This window comes from Marmota monax, unplaced genomic scaffold, assembly GCF_021218885.2.
Source record: "Marmota monax isolate L192 unplaced genomic scaffold, Marmota_monax_Labrador192_F-V1.1 WCK01_AAM20220418_F8-fsc00192, whole genome shotgun sequence".
NCBI classification, from domain to species: Eukaryota; Metazoa; Chordata; class Mammalia; order Rodentia; family Sciuridae; genus Marmota; species Marmota monax.
This window is the reverse complement of record NW_026693786.1, coordinates 1,040,240-1,048,241: the sequence shown is the minus strand read 5'-3', so window position 1 is coordinate 1,048,241 and position 8,002 is coordinate 1,040,240. Positions and strand designations below refer to the sequence as shown.

The 8,002-nt window shown below is 39.8% G+C and overlaps 1 pseudogene; it reads left to right on the top strand.

The window, feature by feature from the left end:
• Positions 1 to 347: 347 nt before the first annotated feature.
• Positions 348 to 4,242, top strand: LOC124105068 (large ribosomal subunit protein uL23-like; annotated as a pseudogene).
• Positions 4,243 to 8,002: the final 3,760 nt, after the last annotated feature.

Here is an 8,002-nt window from a genome sequence, read left to right as displayed (position 1 = left end):
TTTGCTAGTAGATAATGAGTATAATGAATGATATCGCTCCCATTTCTGTCTCGTTGATTCCTGGGCCTATGAATCCTGACAATGGGGAAAACAATACCATATATCAGACACTGGCTTAGAGCATATACAGCCTTCTGAAGAACATGCCCTAGCCTTGAAAAGTATGGTTACTTAATACTGTTACTGAGTCTTTGAAAGGCCATTCCACCATTCTCTCAAACCATCTCACTCAGGATGATGGGGAACATGGGAAGCCAGTGAATTCTATGAATTAAAGTCAACTTTCAGAATTCATATGCTATAAAATAAATTTGTTGATCAGAAGAAATGATGTATGTGTGTGAAACATGATAGTGAATAAGGCAATCTGTAAGTCCACAGATGATAGTTTGGGCAGAAACATGTAGAAGAAAGCATATCTAAACCTAGAGTAAGTGTCTAGTCCATAAGAGTAAAATGCTGCCCTTTCTATAACAGAAGCGGTTCAGTGTATCAATTTGACACCAGTGATTGACTGATCTCTACAGGAATTGTCTCAGGATGGTCTTTGGTGATGGCAGATTGGGTACTCAGCAGGGGATATAGCCAGGTCACCCTTGGTGAATTGAAGTCCATGTTGATGAGCCTATGGGTGACTTCCATCCTTACTACCTTGATCACTTTACAAATGAGCCCTTTGGGTGATGATAGGAGTAGCTGAGGAAAGGGACTGATTGCTATCCACAGAAAAAAATCATCTTATCTACTTTATTATAAAAATTTTGCTCTGCTGAGGTCACTCTTTGGTTAGAATTCACATGGGGCACAAATATCTCCAGGCTTTTTTGCCCACTCCGAAAGGCCTATGCACATACCTTTGCCCCTGATCTCCTTGTCAGCAATTTTCCAATCATGTTCCTTTTCAGGCCCTGACATCCATCTAAACTAATGACCAGCCAAGTGTGGTGGTGCACACCTGTAATCCCAGCAACTCAAGAGGATGAGGCAGGAGGATTGCAAGTTCCAGGCCAAACTTTGCAAATTAGTGAGAACCTGTCTCAAAATAAAGATTAAAAAATGGCTGGGCATGTGGTTCAGTGGTTATGCCTCTGGGCTCAATCCCCAGTACTGCAAAAATAAAATAAAATATTGGCCAAAGTCCATGAATAAATATGTGCTCAAACTTCTTGCCATTTCTCCTCTTAAGTAAAGGTGAACAACAAGATGAAATGTCCAACATTCTCCCCACTAGGAAGTTTTCTTTTCCACATTGCATTTCAGGAAATTATCTATAGTGTTGCAGCTGTCCACTTTCAAGTAGTACCTGCATCTCATGAAGAGCCATCATGGAGCCCCAAAGTCTTCCTTTAGTCTGTCAATTGATCAGAGAGGAGGTAATATAGCAGGAGTGGGACAATGGGCATTTAGGCCACTTCTTCACCTAACTTATGCCTCCAGTGCCTGCTCAAGCACAACCTTACATACCACTTCCATTTTATAATTGAAGGCTGCTGTGCATGCCCAAATTTGTAGCTTGGTGGGTCAGGCAATATCTAGTTCATGATGAGAAACTCAGGTCACATGATAACTTGGTGATCCAAGGTTAAGTGTTCAGTCTTTACTAAAGCCCAGTAGCAAGCTAAAAGCTGTTTCTCAAAAGGAAAATAGTTATCTTCAGAGAATGGCAGGGCTGTGGTCCAAATTCTTAATGGTGTATGCTGTGATTCATAGGGGCCTACTAAACACTCCAAACAGCATTCCTATGTGCCATTAACACTTCAAGCACTGTTGGATCTGCTGGAGCATATGGCCCAACTGACAGAGCAACTTGCATGGCAATCTGGACCAGTTACAGAGCCTTATCTTGTTCTAAGTTCCACTTAAAACTAGAAGTGTTCAAGCTGGGCATGGTGGCACATTACTGTAACCCCAGTACCCAGGAAACTGAGGATACTTTGAGTCCAGGGGTTTGAGACCAGCCAGGGCAATATAACCAAACTCTATCTCAAGTAATTTTTTTTTTAATCTAGCAGCTTTTTTAGGTCACTTTGTAAAGGGGTCAGAGTAGCACACCTAAATTGGGAATATGTTGTCTTACAAAGTCCAAAGAGGGCCACTAGATATCATGCATCTTTTTTGGCCAGGTGCAACAACTCAACATTCTTTAAAAGGCTCTCTCAAGCCAGGCACGGTGGTGCATGCCTGTAATCCCAGCGGCTTGGGAGGCTGAGACAGGAGGATCACGAGTTCAAAGCCAGCCTCAGCGGCAAGGTGCAAAGCAACTTAGTGAGACCCTGTCTCTAAATACAAAATAGGGCTGGGGGTGTGTCTCAGTGGTCAAGTGCCCCTGAGTTCAATGCCCGGTATGCAAAAAAAAAAAAAAAAAGCTTTCTCAATATACCCCACACCACTGGATCCACAGAAAATGCACTGAAATGGAGGGCCTTGAATTTTTGTTAGATTTATTTCCTAACCTCTGACATACAAATGTCTTTCCAGCAAATCTACAGTAGTTGGTACTGATTTCTCATTAAGTCTAATCATCATAATGTCATCAATACAATGAATCACTGGCATTTTGTGGAAGGTGAAGGCAAGCAAAGTCCTTGTGGACTAAACTATAACATAGAGTAGAAAGTTTGTATACCCCTGGGATAAGACAGTATTGCAGGCCTTGATGGCTGAAAGCAAACGATTTCTGGTGGTCTTTACTTATAGGCATTGAGGGAAAAATCATTTTCTAGATCAACAGCTGATACCAAATACCAGGGGATGTCTTGAGTTGTTCAAGCAATGAAACTGCATATGGTACAGAAGCTTCAATTGGAGTCACCACATGGTTAAGATTTTGATAGTCCATTGTCATTCTCGAAGATCCATCTGTCGACTGTACATGCCAAATAGGCAAGTTGAATGGGGATGTGGTAGGAGTCATCACCCCTGCATCCTTCAAGTATTGGTAGTGGCACTAATCTCCCAAGTAAATAAATCCCTCCAGGAATACAATATTGGTTTTGGTTTACTATTTTCCTAGGTAGAGGCAGTTCTAGTGGTTTGCATTTGGCCTTTTCTACCATAATAACCCACATTCCACAAGATAGACAATATCAGGATTCTGCTAGTTGCTGACTATGCATATTACAAATAATGCAAGCCAGAATTGTAAAATAACCATCAAATGGGATCAAGGACCCACCAGATCGGTTGTGAGATGGACCTGAGATAAAACTCCTTTGATCACCTGACCACCATCAATCCCTATTTTGATTGATGAACCACAGTGATATTTTGTGTCTCCTAGAATTAATGGCAGTTCAGAGCTGGTGATTAGCAATTCCTGAAAAGTCTATTTCCATTTCCCTAGTTCCCTCTTTACCATTGTAAATAGAATGATTATTGCATTTAAACCTAGTTGTATCAGAGGAGCAATTCTAAAACCTCCAGAACCAATTCAGAAAAGTTATCCACAGGATTCTGTTCCTCTAGAAACACTCTTGGTACCAAAATCCTTATTAATCAGGGTTCTCAAGAAAAGTAGGTCCAATAGGATGCTATATAACATTTATGGGTGCATATTAGTGTAACAGGGAATACTTTCCAGTATCAGGTTACATGTAGGGAGGAAAGGAGATTAATGAGATGGGAAAGGTTTTAATGTTGTCCATAATCATTTTATTCTTTAAAAACCAACAATGATCTGGCCAGGCAAGATGATGCACACCTGTAATCCCAGCTGCTCAGAAGTCTGAGGCAGGAGGATCACAAGTTCAGGGCCAGCCTAAGCAACTTAGCAAAACCATGTCTCAAAAGAAAAGGTAAGCTTTTTCACCAAGATGGTGCCCCTCCCAAAGCTGAAGCCAAAGCAAAAGCTTTGAAGACCAAGAAGGCAGTGTTGAGGGTGTCCACAGCCATAAAAAGAAGAAGATCTGCACGTCACCTACCCACCGGTGACCCAAGACATTGCAGATCCCGAGGCAGGCCAAATATCCTCAGGAGAAACAAGCTTGACCACTATGCCATCATCAAGTTCCCCTGACCACTAAGTCAGCTATGAAGAAGATTGAAGACAACAACACACTTGTGTTCATTGTAGATGTCAAGGCCAACAAACAACAGATCAAAGTAGTTGTAAAGAAGCTCTATAACATTGATGGGACCAAAGTTAAAACCCTGATCAGGCCTCATGGAAAGAAGAAGGCAGACGTTTGACTGGCTCCTGATTATGATGTTTTAGACTTTGCCAACAAAATTGGGCTCATCTAGACAGAGTCCAGCTGTCTAATTCTAAATATATCTTCTTTTTTCAACAAAAGAAAGAAAGGAAAGATTAAAAGGGCCAGGGGTATAGTTTAGTGGTACAGCACTTTCCCAGCATGCCCAAGACCCTGAGTTTCATCCCCCAGCACTACTAAACAACTAAACAAAACAAATATGAGAAATTTTAACATTCATTATATTTTATACATTTGTGTTTGAGATATTAATAATTCATGATCAAAATATAATGGTAGAGAAAATTCCATTTCAAATAGCAATTACCAAAAAATACTCAGGACTAAAAAATGTGAAATATACAAGATGTGAATGAAAAGGTTGTTATCCAATTCTGGGGGATACAAAGTCTTGGGAAATGTCCTGTTGTTGAATAGGATGACTCATAGTACACAGATGTTCATTCTTATCTTTATATTAATCAATAAGTTTAACTTGATAATGATTAAAACTCCAACCGGAGTTTTCGAAACTAGAAAAACTGATTCTAAAGTCCATATAAAAATGAGGTAATCATGAAATGCCAGAAAAAAAAAATCTATGAAAAAAGAGGAGTAATGAAGAGGTATTGGCCTTATGATATATTAAAATACATTATAAAGACACAGAAATTACAAATGTTGGGTTGTACTGACACATGAATTAATACCCATACCATAACTCAGATCTGACCATTTGGGTCTATCCTACTGTACCTCCCTAACCAAAGTCACTATTGTCTCTCAAAGTACTACAATATTCCTACAAAATTGTCTATCTACTTATACTCTGCCCATTCCTCCATTACATAGTCCATTCTCCATGCACAGCTGGAGTGATTAGTGTGTGTGTGTGTGTGAGAGAGAGAGAGAGAGAGAGAGAGAGAGAGAGAGAGAGAGAGAGAGACAGAGAGAGACAGAGAGAGAGAGAAAGAGAAAGAGAAAGAGAGGGAGAGAGACTGTGGATTGAATATGGGGCACTTTACCACTGAGCTATATCCTCAGTCCTTTCAATTTCTTATTTTGAGACAGGGTCTCACTAAGTTGCTGAGGCTGGCATTGAACTTTCAATTCTGCAGCCTCAGCCTTCTGAGTAGCTGGGATTACAGGTGCGTATCACCAGGCCCAACTCAGAGTGATCTTCTAAGAACTTACTTCACGTCACTCCCCTCCTTGAAACCATAAAAAGAGACACATCAATGAAACAAGAGTTCAGAAATAGGTCCAAATACCTAAAAGAAACTGTTATATGATCAATATCAAATGTCATATCAGTAGACAAAAGATGGATTATTCAATAAATGGTGTTGGGACAATAGGATGGTAATCTGAAAAAAAATTGGATCCTAGACTCACCCCCTAACCCCCCAAAAAAAGTTTTAATGATATATTTTATGTGAATTGACTTATTTATTTATTGGTTCTGGGGATTGAACTCAGAGGTACTCTACCATTGAGTTACATCCCCACACCTTTTTATTTATTTGTTATATTTTGAGACAGGGTCTTGCTAAGTTGCTGAGGCTCAAAACTGCAATTCTCCTGCCTCATTCCCAGACACTGGAATTACAGGTATTTGCCACTGCACCTGACTAAAAATGATATATTTTTAAAATGAAGCCATAGAAAGCTAACAGAATCCTTTGTGTGGGAAGAAGCAGTCAGTAACTCAATGGAAGCACAAAATAAGCTTCCAGGGTACTGGTGCTCTTCTGTTTATTGATCTGGGTGCTTATTACATGGAATTATTCAGTTTTTGAAAATTCATTGGACATGCTTGTGACATGTGTAATAATGTACACTTTTGTACATAATATTTCAATTAAAGGGGGCTGAGGTTGTAGAACGCTTGCCTAGCATGTGCAAGGCACTGGGTTTGATCCTCAGCACCACATAAAAAGTAAATAAGTAAAATAAAGGTATTGTGTCCAATTACAACTATAAAAATAAAGTTTTTTAAAAATATATTTCAATTAAATAATTCAAAACAAGGGCTGGAGCTGTAGCTCAATGGTATAGGGCTTTCCTAGCATGCTGGAGGCCCTGGGTTCAATACTCAGCACCACAAAAAATAAGCAAACTAACAAAGCTACAAAAGATAAAAGATTATCTGTGGTGTACACCTGTAATCCTAGTTATTCTGGAAGCTGAAGCAGGAGGATGGCAAGTTTGAGGTCAGCCTGTGCAACTTAACAAGACCCTGTCTCAAACTAATAAGGACTGGGGGTGTAACTCAGATGCAGAATGCCCCTAGGTTCTATCCAGTAGTACTAGAGAGAGGAAAAAAAGGTTGGTGAATTTAAGTATATAAAAATCATATTTTTAGATTGTACATATGAATTAGATCATGAGGTACTTGTCTTTCTGTGTATTCCTTATTTTACTTAACATAATGATCTCCAGTTCCATGCATGTCATCACAAGTGACAGGATTTCATTGTTTTTTATGGCCAAATAGTATTCCATTGTGTCTATGTACCAATATGTTTCCATATCTTGGTTATTGTGACTAGTGCAGCAATTAAATATGGGAATACAGGTGTCTCTTCAAAATATTGATATTAATTCCTTTGGATAATCATATAAAGAGTACAAAGTTTCAGTTAGGCAAGAGGAATGAGGCCAGTTGGAGTAGCATATGCCTGTAATCCCAACAACTCGGGAAGCCGAGGCAGTAGGATCAGAAGTTCAAGGCCAGCCTCAGCAATTTAGCAAAAATGTTAGGAGCTGCCACATAGGAGCTGAGCGCCCCCTAGCTTTGAGCGATGGAAATGTGGAGACTGATTTCCACTGCACACAGAAACAGGTGGATCCCCAACTCCGCTCAGCAGGGGAGTGAAGCACTGGGAGTGGGCATTACCCAATGGGAGTGGGCTGCCTTCTTGTTCCTTTGTAATATTACCCCTTACCTTTTTTGGATGGAATGTTTACCGAGCTCCCCTCAGTAAATAGGATGGTCTCAGGTATGCTCTCTCTTTCGTCTGCCCCTCTTGCTTCCCTTGTGGGAGCTGGGGCAGAGGAGCCGTCGCTGAACCCCAAGAAAAAGGTACTTTCTGTGTCTGTGTGATTATTTAGTAGCCAGCCCAATTCACCTGGAGTGACCCTGACTGATTTAGTTGCGTGTTGTGGCACAAAAAGATTTTATGTCACAAAATAAAAAATAAGAAGGGTTTGGGATGTAGTTCAGTGGTAAAGCATCCCTGAACTAAATTCTAAATACCACAAAAAAGAAAGAGAGGGAAGTTTATGGTGTTTTAATTGACTATTTTGGGCAACAGTAGGGATTGAACCCGGGGTCTTCCACATATGAAGCAAGCACTCTACTACTGAGCTACTTTTAGCCCTTAAATTTATTTATTTATTTTTAAAAATAATTTTTGGTACTAGGGGTTGAACCCAGGAACACTTAACCACCAAGCCACATCTCCAGCCCTCTCAATTTGTTTTATTTTGAGACAGGGTCTCACTAAGTTACTTAGGGCCTCACTAAATTGCTGAGGCTGGCCTTGAACTTGCAATCCTCTCGCCTCAGTTTCCCGAGTTGCTGGGATTACAGGCATAAACTACCTCACCCAGCCCTTAAATCTATTTTTATCTGGTACATAAAAACTAGAATATTACACATGTATACACATGTTTATGTGCATATTCAAATCAGGGTAAACATTAATCTCTTCAAACATTTATCATTTCTTAATAGTGAAAACATTCAAAATTTTTTCTTCTAGCTTTTTGAAATATACAGTACTTTATCATTATGTATAGTCTCACAA